This window comes from Pleurodeles waltl, chromosome 4_1 (genome assembly GCF_031143425.1).
Source record: "Pleurodeles waltl isolate 20211129_DDA chromosome 4_1, aPleWal1.hap1.20221129, whole genome shotgun sequence".
Lineage (NCBI taxonomy): Eukaryota > Metazoa > Chordata > Amphibia > Caudata > Salamandridae > Pleurodeles > Pleurodeles waltl.
The window spans coordinates 953,663,375-953,678,521 of NC_090442.1; positions in this window are offsets into that span (position 1 = coordinate 953,663,375).

Consider the following 15,147-nt stretch of genomic DNA (forward strand, 5'->3'; position numbering starts at 1 on the left):
ATTGATGAGTTTGTGGAACAGGGAGTACTGAAAGAAGTGCTAAGTAGTCTATGTAATTCACCAATCATGGGACTAATAAAACCGAGTGGAAAGGTCCGGATTGTTCAGGATTTGAGGAAAATAAATGACATAATAGTCAAATGTTGTCCCATAGTACCAAATCCAGCTGTGATAATGTTTCAAATTCCCTGTGAACCTGAGTGGTTCTCAGTCATCAACTTGTCACAAGCGTTCTTTTCTGTGCCTCTTCTTGAGGACAGCCAATTCCTCTTTTGTTTCAAATTTTTGGACAGAGTCTACAGTTGGTGTCGAATTCCTCAAGGGTTTTCGGAGTCACCATCAATTTTCAATCAGATTCTAAAGAAATATTTGGAATCATTGGAATTACCATTTGAATCAACCTTGGTACAGTATATTGACGATTTGCTGATCGCATCTAAGACAGAAAATGACTGTACAGCTGACACCATTGCCCTATTGAACCATTTGGGAAGGAACGGACACAAAGGGCGTCATTCCAACCCTGGCGGTCATCGACCGCCAGGGTGGATGACCACGGAAGCACCGCCAACAGGCTGGCGGTGCTTCCCTGCCCATTCTGACCGCGGCGGTAAAGCCGCGGTCAGAAAAGGGGATCCGGCGGTTTCCCGCCGGATTTCCCCTGTCTGGGCTGAATCTCCATGGCGGCGCTGCAAGCTGCGCCGCCATGGAGATTCCGACCCCTTCCCGCCACCCTGTTTCTGGCGGTTTTTACCGCCAGGAACAGGATGGTGGGAACGGGTGTCGTGGGGCCCCTGGGGGCCCCTGCACTGCCCATGCCACTGGCATGGGCAGTGCAGGGGCCCCCTAACAGAACCCCAGCGTGATTTTCACTGTCTGCTTAGCAGACAGTGAAAATCGCGACGGGTGCAACTGCACCCGTCGCACCCCTGCAACACCGCCGGATCCATTCGGAGCCGGCTTCTATGTTGCAGGGCCTTTCCCGCTGGGCCGGCGGGTGCTCCTTCGGCGGGCGCCCGCCAGCCCAGCGGGAAAGCCAGAATGGCCTCCGCGGTCTTTTGACCGCAGAGCGGCCAAATGGGGGTGACCGCATGGCGGGCGGCTACCGCCGCCCGCCGCGGTCAGAATGACCGCCAAAGAGTCCCCTTCACAATTACAGTTCTGCCAGAAGAAAGTGAAATATTTGAGTCACCAAATAGAAAAAGGGTTGAGAAGAATTATGAAAGAGAGAATAACAAGCGTACTTCAAATGAGTCCACCGAAGACGAGGAGAGAGGTGAGAACGTTTTTGGGAATGGTGAGCTACTGTAGCCAATGGATTCCCAATTTCTCAAGACTAGCAAAACCTTTACTGAAACCGACCCAGAAAGATGTGCTGAATGAAATAGTGCTGAAAAGAGATTAGATGGATGCTTTCAATGCATTAAAGGAATGCATGTGCAGGGCTCCAGCATTAGGTATGCCTGATTACACAAAGCCTTTTACATTGTTTTGTCATGAACGTGATGCATGTTCCTTGTCTGTCTTGACTCAAGCCCATGGTGGCGTAAACAGACCAGTAGCATATTTTTCAGCTACTTTGGATCCGGTCACAGCAGCACTGCCAGGGTGCTTGCGTGCCGTAGCAGCAGTTGGTATCAGCCTACATCAGAGTGAAGGAATAGTGATGGGACATCCTTTAACAGTCATGGTCCCTCACTCAGTCGAGATACTTTTGAGACGTTCCCGAATTCAGCACATGACCGGTGCTAGGCTTACAAGGTACGAGATAATAATGTTGGGTTCACCTAATGTGCAGCTGAAAAGGTGCACTACGTTAAATCCAGCAACCTTGTTTCCCAGTGAAAATGTTGAAATTGAGAACGCTGAAGACATTGAGCACGACTGTCTTCAGGTGACTGAATTTTGTACAAAACCAAGACCTGACATCAAAGACACCCGATTGGAAGAAAACGATCAAGTTTTTTTTGTTGATGGTTCATGTTTGAGAGATGCACTAGGAATGTTGAAAGCAGGATATGCTGTATGTACAATAACAGGTGTTCTGGAAGAATCTTGGCTTCAAAGAGTTTACTCTGCACAAGTAGCAGAACTGGTAGCACTTACTAGAGCTTGCCAACTTTACGCATTAATGAAAGTCACCATTTACACTGACAGTCAGTACGGATTTGGAATAGTACATGACTTCGGGCAGTTGCGGTCACAAAGAGGCTTCATGATCTCTTCAGGATTACCAGTGAAAAATGGGGAAAGAATAAGAGAATTGTTACATGCCATCCAGTTACCAGGAGAAGTAGCAGTGGTAAAATGCAGTGCACACTCAAAATCACAAGACTATGGTGGTCATTCCGACCCTGGCGGTTTCAAACCGCCAGGGCCGGGGACCACGGAAGCACCACCAACAGGCTGGCGGTGCTTCCAGGGCCATTCTGACCGCAGCGGTAAAGCCTCGGTCAGAAAAGGGGAACCGGCGGTTTCCCGCCGGTTTTCCCCTGGCCCAGGGAATCCTCCATGGCGGCGCAGCTTGCAGCGCCGCCATGGGGATTCCGACCCCCTTCCCGCCAGCCTGTTCCTGGCTTTTTTTCCCGCCAGGAACAGGATGGCGGGAACGGGTGTCGTGGGGCCCCCTGCACTGCCCATGCCACTGGCATAGGCAGTGCAGGGGCCCCCTAACAGGGCCCCACAAAGATCTTCACTGTCTGCTTAGCAGACAGTGAAAATCGCGACGGGTGCCACTGCACCCGTCGCACCCCTGCAACTCCGCCGGCTCCATCCGGCCCAGCGGGAAAGTTGTAATGGCTGCCAGCGGGGTGGTCATTCGGCGGCCAGATATTGGCGGGCTGCGGGCGGCGACTGCCGCCCGCCAATATCAGAATGAGGGCCTATGTTTCTTTGGGAAATGGGTATGCAGATCAAGTCGCAAGGTTTTGCGCATTGAACTGTATTTTGCTCAGAGACGAATGGAACTTGATAAATGAACTAGAACTTGAACCGAGTGAAGCCTTTGCTCTAAAGGTTGTAGATACAATCGAAGAATTGAAATCCCTTCAGAATGATGTCAGTGAAGATGAGAAACTCTCATGGAGCAGGTTGCAGTGCGTAAAGAAACCAGATGATTTGTGGGTTTCAAGTGAAGGGAGATTGGTTCTGCCAGACAGCCTTTTGACACAGTTAGCCAGACTGTATCACGGACAAGCCCACCTTGGGAGGGATGCCATGATTAGATTATTTAAAATTGATTGGTTTAATCCCAAATTCTGTCAAGTTGCTGAAGAGGTTTGCCATTGTTGCGTCATTTGCCAACAAATGAACGCAGGGAAGGGAACATTAGTGAATTTGAGCCACATTGGAAGAGCAGGTGGTCCATTCAGCAGGATGCAAATGGATTTTATTGAGATGCCTGTGCATGGAGGCTTGAAGTATGTGTTGGTGATTGTGTGTATTTTTAGTCACTGGATTGAAGCATACCCCACACTTAGAAATGACAGCCTTACAGTTGCAAAACTACTCCTGAGAGAATTAATACCACGTTTCGGATTCCCGATCTCCTTAGAATCAGATAGGGGAAGTCACTTCAATAACGAAGTAATAAAATTACTTTGTGCAGCGCTGAACATTGAGCAAAAATTGCATTGTAGCTACTGCCCTGAAGCATCAGGACTAGTGGAGCAAATGAATGGCACATTGAAATCGAGGATGGCGTAAATATGTGCATCAACAAACTTGAAATGGCCTGACGCATTGCCCTTGGTGTTAATGTCAATGAGAAACACCCCAGATAGAAAGACTGGACTGTCGCTGCATGAGATCCTCATGGGCAGAGCCATGAGGCCTCCAGCAGTTCCCGCAAATGCTCTTTTGAATATTACAGATGATATGGTGTTGGACTACTGCAAAGGTCTAGCTGATGTGGTACGCTCTTTTTCTCACCAGGTGGAGGCAACCACCTTGCCACCGATCCAAGGTCCAGGACACGCCCTGAAAGCAGGTGACTGGGTCGTGATAAAGAAGCATGTGAGGAAGTTGTGTCTGGAACCCCGTTGGAAAGGACCTTTCCAAGTGATTCTGACAACTACTACCGCTGTGAAGTGTGCAGGAGTTCCCAACTGGATTCACGCCAGTCACACGAAAAGGGTGACGTGCCCCACAGAAGAGGAAGTTGAAGCGCTGAAATCACCAGTGACTGACAAGAGAGCCCCAGGCACCGAGACAGGTCAAAAGGAACCAGGAGGCGAACAAGCAGAAATAGAGGAAGGGGAGATATTTTCTGAGGAAGAAACAACTGATTCATTTGAGGAGGACCGAGGAGAAGCCTCAGGAAGTGACAAAGATCCTGAAGGTGATAAAGAGCCTGAGACAGGTGAAGGAGCAGGAGAGCCCGATCAGAGGAGGGCTTTCCCAGAAGCAGACTATACAGGAAAAGAAAATGAAAACCTGATTGACCTCCTAGGGGGAGAAGACAAGACAGGACAGGTTCAAACTGTTCATACTTTTCCAGGACCAGTTGCAGGTCCATCAGGTGAAAACAGTGCGAAACGGAGACAAAGCATATCGCCAGTGAAATTAAGAACTAGGGAAATATTAAACGAAAGTGAAGGGCCAAAGTTGAAAGAGAAAAGAAAAGAAGTGTCTGCCGCAATAACAACACCAAGTGAAGTGAAAGACCCGGCCAAGGATGAAAGTACCAGCGAGAGAGAATCAAAAGGAGATGCAAAATTGAAAAGGAAAAGAATACAGAGCAGAAGATATTCTGGTCGGAGTGGGCACACATAGCCACTAACGATTGGTCAGACGAATTCCTATCTCTCAGTCTTGAGAACGAAGAAGCAGAAGGTCACTTTGGCACTTGAGAAGTGAAATTTCATGAACATTACTGTTAGAAATGGGGTTTCTGGTTGGCTAGGGTATGCACCTCAGTCAGGCAGAACTTACCCACTCTAGTCAGGGCAAGGGAGTTACACGTCCAAGATAACCCCTGCTCACCCCCTTGGTAGCTTGGCACGAGCAGTCAGGCTTAACCCGGAGGCAATGTGTAAAGCGTTTGTACAATACACACACACCTGTGACGCAATATCCCCACCACAAAGGAAACACAACACCAGATTATATGAAAATATACCGTATTGTACACAACGTAATTATCAGACCAACATCACATAATAGTACTATCCTGCTACCTTAGCAGTTGTCAGAACGTTACACATTAGTTACTCTGCAAACTAGCAGTAGTCACACATAACACACAGGTTACTCAGTATTCTGCAACATAAGCAGTAGTTAGGAAACACGTAATCACATTAGAACACTTGTCATAAGAATATCATAAAACGCCCATAGTAGGAACATTAGAAAACCTATGGCAAGTTAGGGAAACATATTAGCAAGTCACGCCCATAAAAGGAACATGTGCACACATATGTAAAAGCATCATAGAACAGGTAGGCAATATATCATAATAGCAAAGTCTGTAGAAAGAACTTTAGATTAGGAACATATTGGTCCATTTAAAAGTACCTGTCTTGATGGGGAGGCAGTTCCAGTGCCTATAACAACTAATTGGGGCCCCCGGCGCTCCTCTGCGGAAAAACGGGGCCTCCCTCAACATGGCAGACCGAGAGGGGCGGCACGCACCCTCTCTGAATTTTTGACGGGCCCCTTCTGGGACCCGTGATCACTGGGGGGCCCCCGGGCCTCCACCGGCCCTCTCCAAGGGGGGCCCAAGTCAGGGAAATCCTTTAAAGGGGGAGGGGGGCGCCTCGCGCTCCCTCCTGGCAAAGATGTAAAAGATCGTTGCAGGGGTCAGGGGCCACAGCACCCTGCCCCTGGGAACAAATAAACAAGAAGGAGCACTGGGCTGGTGGGCCCAGCTACAGGCCAGCACAAGGGGTGCAGATGGTGGCAGTTCCTCCTAGTGACCAGGCAGGTCACAGGTCAGCACAGCAGCAGCAGTCCATGCCGGTTTCCTGGTGAGTCCATTCATCAGCGTTCTGTGTCCAGTTTCAAGTTCCAAGAATGTTCAAATTGTGGGGAAAATTCCCCTGTACTTATAGTCCATTTTTACAGTGTTTTACAATGATAGGGAGAGGAGGTTCCAGCCAGTTACAACTGGTTCTGGGAGTGCCCCCTCTCTCCTTTCAGCACAGGCTCCAAACATCAGTGGGGGGTTAACGACCCTATTGTGTGAGGCCAGGGCACAGTCTTTACAAATGCAGGTGTGCCCCGCCTCTCCCTTCTCTCAGCCCAGGAAGACTATTCAGTATGCAGATGCACCTCGGTGACACCTCCACCCTCCCTGTGTACAGGCTGTCTGAAAAGTATGCACAAAGCCCCAACTGTCACTCTGCCCAGACGTGGATTGGAGTCAAGCTGCAAAACACCAGAATTATAAGCACAGATAAATGCGCACTTTCTAGAAGTGGCATTTCTGTGATAGTAATAAAAAATACACCCACACCAGTAAGCAGTATTTATTATCACCATCACAACCATTCCAAACACGCCTACGCTACCCCTCATAAATCAGACAATACCCCTTACACATAAGGCAGGGCATTTCTAATGCAATCCTATGAGAAGGCAGCACTCACAGCAGTGAGACACCAAGTTAGGCTGTTTGTCACTACCAGGACAGGCCATGCAATATGGCACATGTCCTGCCTTTCTACATACATGGCACCCTGTCCATAGGGCTAGCTAGGGCGTACTTTAGGGGTGACTTACATGTAGTAAAAGGGGAGTTCTGGGCCTGGCAAGTAAATTTAGATGCCAGGTCCCTGTGGCAGAAAACTGCGCACACAGGCCCTGCGCTAGCAGGCCTGAGACAGGTTTGAAAGTCTACTTCAGTGGGTGGCGCAAGCAGCGCTGCAGGCCCACTAGTAGTATTTAATTTACAGGCCCTGGGTATAGAGATACCACTGTACAAGGGACTTATAGGTAAATTAAATATGGCAATTAGGTATAAGCCAATCATACCAACTTTAGATGGGAGAGCACCTGCACTTTAGCACTGGTCAGCAGTGATAAAGTGCTCAGAGTCCTAGAGCCAACAGCGAGAGGTCAGAAAAACCAGGAGGAAGGAGGCAAAAAGACTAGGGATGACCATGCGTATGGCCAAAAGTCCAACACAACCCCCTACCAGCCTAAAGCCAGGGGAGAACAATCAATACCTTGATGTACTTCCCTGATTGTGGCGATAGAACAAGGACCCAGGCCCACAACAGCAGGGGCATGTTCCAGTTCTACGCCTTCCTGACTCCACTGGGATCTCTCTGTCAATGCGTCCCAGGCAGCCTAGACCAACCCACGGGGATTCTCTAGCTGCCAATGGCCAGAACCAGGCCTCAGGCCTTCTAGGAGCCTCTGGTCTCTGAAACCATAATGAGTGGGGGGCGGTAGCCCCAGGTGCAAAGCAACCTGTCTCCACTCCATTTCCGATCAGTTCAGGGGCTCTACTCTGCCACTGATCCACCAACCTAGGGTCCGCACCCATAGGTTCTACAGGGGCTAGAGGCGAGGCTCTCCTCCCTCTACCCCTCCTTCTAGGATCCCGCCCTCCTCTCCTAGGAGGGGTATCACCAGAATCCACACTTGCCAGGGTGCTGGGTACAGCAGCCCTGCTCAACTTTCTCGCCAGCCCAGGATCACTACCTGGCGACTGACCACCCAACCTAGGGACGACACCCTTGGGTTGCACCGGGGTCCGGGGCGGGCTTCCCCCTCCCTGAACCCCACTTCCAGAGTCCTGCGTCTCCCCACCTTGGGAGAAGCCACCAGAAGTTTCACACGGGGGGGTGAGCACACTAACCGCCCCCCAACCAGATCAGAGTTTACCCCCTGAACCTGTCTATCTAGTCCAGGGACGACACCCTTAGACTGGACCATTGCCCAGCGAACCAGGACTTCCTTGGGAGCACACCTACTCCCTACCAGATCAGAGTTTACCCCCTGAACCTGGCAATCCAACCCAGAGTCACTACCCTGCGGTTGAATCCTTGCCTGGCGCACCAGGACTTCCTGGGGGGCACACCTACCCCCCACCAGGGAAACACTTTCCCCAAGGGCCACACAAGAGTCTGGCTGGCGCAGGTCTCCTGACCTCTGCCCATCTGACAGAGTCTGGATTCCCCCCAGCCCAGAAATGGTCTCACCAAGGTCATTCCTGGGGGGCTCTGCTCTCAGAGCTGACCCCTGACCCTCCAGGTTCTCCACTGGGGCCCGCAGCCCCCTCTCAACCCTATGCCTGGATTTCCGCCTCCTCCGCTGTAGAGCGAGGCTACCAGACACCAGGACCGGCGGAACGCTATCACCAGCCACCCGCCTAAGTCCTAATGACAAAATGGGATCCTTCTGAACAGCTGGCCCTACGGCACAGGTTAGGCTCACCTCCTGGCGTTCACTCATGGAACCTTCAGGGGCCTGGGGCGGTATCTTGGGCACCTTGGGCCTCAGCCCAGCCCCATTCCCTCTCCTCTGAGACGGGACATGGGGTCCCTCACCCACCCCAGTCCACTGGGACCTACCTGGGACACTCCATTCCTTTCCCACCACACCTTGTTGGGAAACACCTAGACCACTCTCATTAGGAACACCCCCTAATGCCACACCAGACCCTCTGGTACGCAACCAGAAGTCTGCCTCCTTTGCGAGCTCCCTGTGGTCAGAGAGCTCACACACTGACAAGTGTTGGCGTAACTCTGAAAAACAACAACGAAACAGGTGCTCTCTGAGAATCAGATTAAACAGCCCTTCAAAATTGTTTACTGTGCTACCCTTCACCCATCCATCTAGTGCAATGCAGCAATCCTCCACAAACTCCTCCCAAGACTGGTGGGACAGTTTCTTACCACCCCTAAACCTTTTTCTGTATTCCTCAGGGGAAAAACCAGACTTCACAATCAGTGCGTTCTTCACAGCGGAGTACCCCTCCCTGTCACTCTCTTCTAGAGTCAGTAGGGCATCCCTCCCCTCCTCAGGAATAAAACTCCCTAGGCCAGTTCCCCAATCCTTCTCAGGAATCCTGCGCTCTACCAGAGCCCTCTCAAATTCCTTTAACCACTGACGTATGTCACCCCCCTCTTGGAACCTAGGTACCAGATCTATGGGTATGTGAGGAACATCTTTGCTACAGCACTGTACATTGCTGCCACCACTGGACTCCACCTGCAGCGCTGGTGAGTCCAGAACCTTCAGGCTGCGCTCTAGAGCGAGTCTTTCTCTGGCAAAGGCCCTCTCTGCCTCTGCCATTCTCTCCTGTACTAAGGCCTTCTTTACCTCAGCCCTTCTCTCCTCAACAGCTAGGCGCGCTAACTGCAACTTCAGGTCCCTCTCTTCCCGCCTATCTCTTAGCTCATCAGGCGTCAAGGAATGAGAGGTAGCCCTGCTTCTTACACTGGACCCAGCAAGGGACTCCCTATCACTGGGGCCTTCCCTGTCAACTGGCGTCCCCAACCGGTCATTCTCACCCTCCTGATCAGTCTCTCTACCACTCTCTAGGGATGAGGTCTGGGAGCCCTCCCATTTGGAACCCTCGCTACACTCAGGATCCTCTGGGTACCACCTATGCACACTCCCTCCCTGGGTAAATGTCACAAACCTTTCAAAGAAATTCAGAGATCTCCTGAGGTCCCCTTCTACAGGCAGCCCTCTCTCTCTACAGAACCCCTCTAATTCCCCCTACATGTAAAACGGAAGATCCTCTAAATCAAAGGTAAGCCCCATCTTGAAAAGGTACAAATAACTCAACTGTGACAACCACAATACCCAAGCGTGAGAACTGAAAACAGGAAAAATGACCAAAGAGAGAAAGTTAAGAGAAGCCAAACATGTGATGGTCTAAACGCAATCCTTGTAGTGAAATAATGAGTCATTGTGCAAGCGCAAGTCCTATCCTCACCGCTGACTTCCAATGTTAGAAATGGGGTTTCTGGTTGGCTAGGGTATGCACCTCAGTCAGGCAGAACTTACCCACTCTAGTCAGGGCAAGGGAGTTACACGTCCAAGATAACCCCTGCTGACCCCCTTGGTAGCTTGGCACGAGCAGTCAGGCTTAACCCGGAGGCAATGTGTAAAGCGTTTGCACAACACACACACACCTGTGACGCAATATCCCCACCACAAAGGAAACACAACACCAGATTATATGAAAATATACTGTATTGTACACAACGTAATTATCAGACCAACATCACATAATAGTACTATCCTGCTACCTTAGCAGTTGTCAGAACGTTACACATTAGTTACTCTGCAAACTAGCAGTAGTCACACATAACACACAGGTTACTCAGTATTCTGCAACATAAGCAGTAGTCAGGAAACACGTAATCACATTAGAACACTTGTCATAAGAATATCATAAAACGCCCATAGTAGGAACATTAGAAAACCTATGGCAAGTTAGGGAAACATATTAGCAAGTCACGCCCATAAAAGGAACATGTGCACACATATGTAAAAGCATCATAGAACAGGTAGGCAATATATCATAATAGCAAAGTCTGTAGAAAGAACTTTAGATTAGGAACATATTGGTCCATTTAAAAGTACCTGTCTTGATGGGGAGGCACTTCCAGTGCCTAAAACAACTAATTGGGGCCCCCGGCGCTCCTCTGCGCAAAAACGGGGGCCTCCCTCAACATGGCAGACCGAGAGGGGCGGCACGCACCCTCTCTGATATTTTGACGGGCCCCTTCTGGGACCCGTGTTCACTGGGGGGCCCCAGGGCCTCCACCGGCCCTCTCCAAGGGGGGCCCAAGTCAGGGAAATCCTTTAAAGGGGGGAGGGGGGCGCCTCGCGCTCCCTCCTGGCAAAGATGTAAAAGATCGTTGCAGGGGTCAGGGGCCACAGCACCCTGCCCCTGGGAACAACTAAACAAGAAGGAGCACAGGGCTGGTGGGCCCAGCTACAGGCCAGCACAAGGGGTGCAGATGGTGGCAGTTCCTCCTAGTGACCAGGCAGGTCACAGGTCAGCACAGCAGCAGCAGTCCATGGCGGTTTCCTGGTGAGTCCATTCATCAGAGTTCTGTGTCCAGTTTCAAGTTCCAAGAATGTTCAAATTGTGGGGAAAATTCCCCTGTACTTATAGTCCATTTTTACAGTGTTTTACAATGATAGGGAGAGGAGGTTCCAGCCAGGTACAACTGGTTCTGGGAGTGCCCCCTCTCTCCTTTCAGCACAGGCTCCAAACATCAGTGGGGGGTTAACGACCCTATTGTGTGAGGCCACAGTCTTTACAAATGCAGGTGTGCCCCGCGTCTCCCTTCTCTCAGCCCAGGAAGACTATTCAGTATGCAGATGCACCTCAGTGACACCTCCACCCTCCCTGTGTACAGGCTGTCTGAAAAGTATGCACAAAGCCCCAACTGTCACTCTGCCCAGACGTGGATTGGAGTCAAGCTGCAAAACACCAGAATTATAAGCACAGATAAATGCGCACTTTCTAGAAGTGGCATTTCTGTGATAGTAATAAAAAATACACCCACACCAGTAAGCAGTATTTATTATCACCATCACAACCATACCAAACACGCCTACGCTACCCCTCATAAATCAGACAATACCCCTTACACATAAGGCAGGGCATTTCTAATGCAATCCTATGAGAAGGCAGCACTCACAGCAGTGAGACACCAAGTTAGGCTGTTTGTCACTACCAGGACAGGCCATGCAATATGGCACATGTCCTGCCTTTCTACATACATGGCACCCTGCCCATAGGGCTAGCTAGGGCGTACTTTAGGGGTGACTTACATGTAGTAAAAGGGGAGTTCTGGGCCTGGCAAGTAAATTTAGATGCCAGGTCCCTGTGGCAGAAAACTGCGCACACAGGCCCTGCGCTAGCAGGCCTGAGACAGGTTTGAAAGTCTACTTCAGTGGGTGGCGCAAGCAGCGCTGTAGGCCCACTAGTAGTATTTAATTTACAGGCCCTGGGTATAGAGATACCACTGTACAAGGGACTTATAGGTAAATTAAATATGCCAATTAGGTATAAGCCAATCATACCAACTTTAGATGGGAGAGCACCTGCACTTTAGCACTGGTCAGCAGTGATAAAGTGCTCAGAGTCCTAGAGCCAACAGCGAGAGGTCAGAAAAACCAGGAGGAAGGAGGCAAAAAGACTAGGGATGACCATGCGTATGGCCAAAAGTCCAACAATTACCGAATAAGACATTGATAACCTGATTGACTTTGAAACCGATCTTGAGACAAAGCTGCTAAACCGATAAGAGACTAATGCTGCTAAAGAGAATCGTGTGAACATTGAACTCGTTCAGCTTTATATATATCTGCAAATCTGATTTGATAAAGTGTCTCCAACTTTCTGATTCTATATAGATCATGACAGGCTACACTACACAGGGACATAAAATGAAGTGTTGTAAATACATGGGTATAGGTCTAATAACTGCATGTGTACTAACAGTTATGGCAATAATTATTGGAATGCATGGAGGGAATGAAAGAGACGCAAATGATGCTTCTACTTCTAAACCTACTACTGAACTAACTCCTTTGAAGAAACTCGAACAAGACGAAAGACATTTGCATGATAAGAAGGAACTTTTGTCTAACGTTTTCAATCGCTTGCTGAATGAGTATGTTGAGACAATGGATGCGAAAGATTGTTATGTGTGCACACAAATACCTACCTCAGTAATGGAAGGAGTGACATATCATAGCATGCCTCTTACGTATGGAATTTCATGTAGTTTAATAATGACCAGATTTTATGGCCAGGAGTATATTCACTATTTTTATTCCAATCAAGATGTTGTATTCGCATATATCCCTATAATAGAGAACCTGAGTAAAGTAGCAAGAGATTATTATATAAAATTAATGAGGGGCTTCTTTGAGCCATTGTCACCTTTTCACACAGCTTACGCTCACAGAGAAAACCTTACATGCTTGCTTTCACCGATGGAGAAAAGTTTTTTAGATCACACTGACGATAGGAGGAAAGCGGGGAAGGAGAAATTAGAAAGGGAATTACACAAAAGGACATCTGTAGATGACTATGCTTTTGCCGCGATAAAGACACAAGGGAAAATAGCTTTAGATGCATTACACGTAGGGAGGTTCTGTGTACATAGACATAAATCATATTATGACACAGTCTTTGTGGGAACGAGTGAATGTAAACATACGTTTTTGTTTCAACCCAAATGGACGTTCATGCTGAATGGACAAGATCCAGTTATTCCAGGGGTATATTATATTTGTGGACTTAACGCCTATTATCGTCTTCCAAAAGGATGGTATGCGGGATGTTATTTGGGATTTCCAAAGGTTTATCAACTGGACGACTTAAATAATTTTCCAAAGCTGTCTCAATCACATCATGTTCAGAAAAGGGAGACAGCTTCTGGTGTGGTAAGAGATATATTTGGAGCGATGATTCCTTCAGTAGGAGCCATACTGAATTCAATTAAAATACGAAAGTTATCTACTATTGTGGATAACATGCTGACAAAATTCTCAGGAGCTATAATCCTGATGGATACTGAACTTGCTGCAGAAAGAGCTATGACTCTTCAAAATCGGCTTGCCTTAGACATTCTTTTAGCAAAGGATGGCGGCGTTTGCAAAATGCTTGGTACACGTCACTGTTGTACTTATATTCCGGACAACAGCGGGCAAATTAGAAAAATGCTTACAAATTTAACTAACGAAAGTACAGATTTGAAAGAATTGAAAGAACCAGGAGTATGGGAGAAGGTTGGAAAATAATTTGCTTCCGTGGGAAATTGGCTCAGCAGCATTTGTAATGGATTTTTATTGAAAATAGTAAAAGGAATATTAATAGTGTTAATTTGTTTATTAGGTATTTGGGGAATCTGGAAAGCTATTAAAATATTGAAAATAAGAAACAAAAGGAGAAGAGAAGAGAAAATAGAAAAGAAAATAGTAGAAATATACAGAGAAAAATCAAAGGGAACCAAAAGAAAGAGGGAATTGACTGAAGTGCCAAATTACTACAACAGAATTTTAATGAAATAAAAATTGTGGTGGAAGATTTGATGTGATGACATAATTAGTCATCAGAGGAGGGATTGATGACGCAGAAAAAGAAGGACCAACATATATTAATATATCATGTAACAAAATCGTATAAGGTAGTGTGATTTTAGCAAGGAAAAATAATGTACCTGGGAAATTGTGCCCACGGAGTAGTTCGTCATTATTATAAACAAGCTTAATTAATCATGAAGAATTTACAAATGTAGTAATTCGTCATAATTGCAAATGTGTTCCATGATTTTCTTGTTGAAACTGTTTTATGCTTAGCTTAAATTTAGTAGAGGCTTTGGCCTAGTTGCCTGGTCTCAAATTTAACTGCGTGGTTTTCACTTGCACTAACAAAGATATATTATTTCACTTTAAAGGTTGTATTTTTCCAGTAGAAATGACTAATGCACTTATCTCCAAGGTTTCGTGCTAGGCCGGTTTCATCCCCTTTGATACAAGGTCAGGTGCAGACAAAAAAGGCTTTAAGATAAAATTAATTGGCAAACTTTGTTGCAACTTGTATTCCAAGGCTCCAAGGACAATGTATGCATAAATGAGTACTAGGAGAAAAACACTATTCATTGGTCAAATTGAAGACACCCTATGAACCCTCCAATGGAAGAACCTGAAGAATTTGGAATGTTTCTTACTTAAACTCACCGGACAAAGAGAAGTCAGCCATTTTCCTTGATGCCATCTTTGAAGCCAAATGCCAGATGTCATCTTAGATGACATCTTGATGCCCTTTTCTCTTTTCTAGATAAAGAGACTTTAAGAATTCTCACCCTGGAGACTTTAACTTTGAATTGCCCCGTCTTGCCCATGCAGTAACTTTTGCCCCATTCTCCTTGCTGCCGCAAGGAAACTTGCCCTTAACTTTGCCCCCTTTAAAATCTGCCCCATGCTGATTGAACCGGTACCTGAAGGACGAAGACTTTCTTGAATGCTGATTGTATTTGGTAATTATGAAAGGATAACTGTATTATGCATTGTGTTTTCCTTCTTAGGTACCAACTGCTATTTTGATAGGGCCCAAGCTAGAAGTTTTGCAAATTTGTGTTGACTAAATTCGTTTTGCATAAAGTCCCACATGCCAATGCTAATTAGAGGTTAGTCGAGGTATTCACTTGACGCACCATG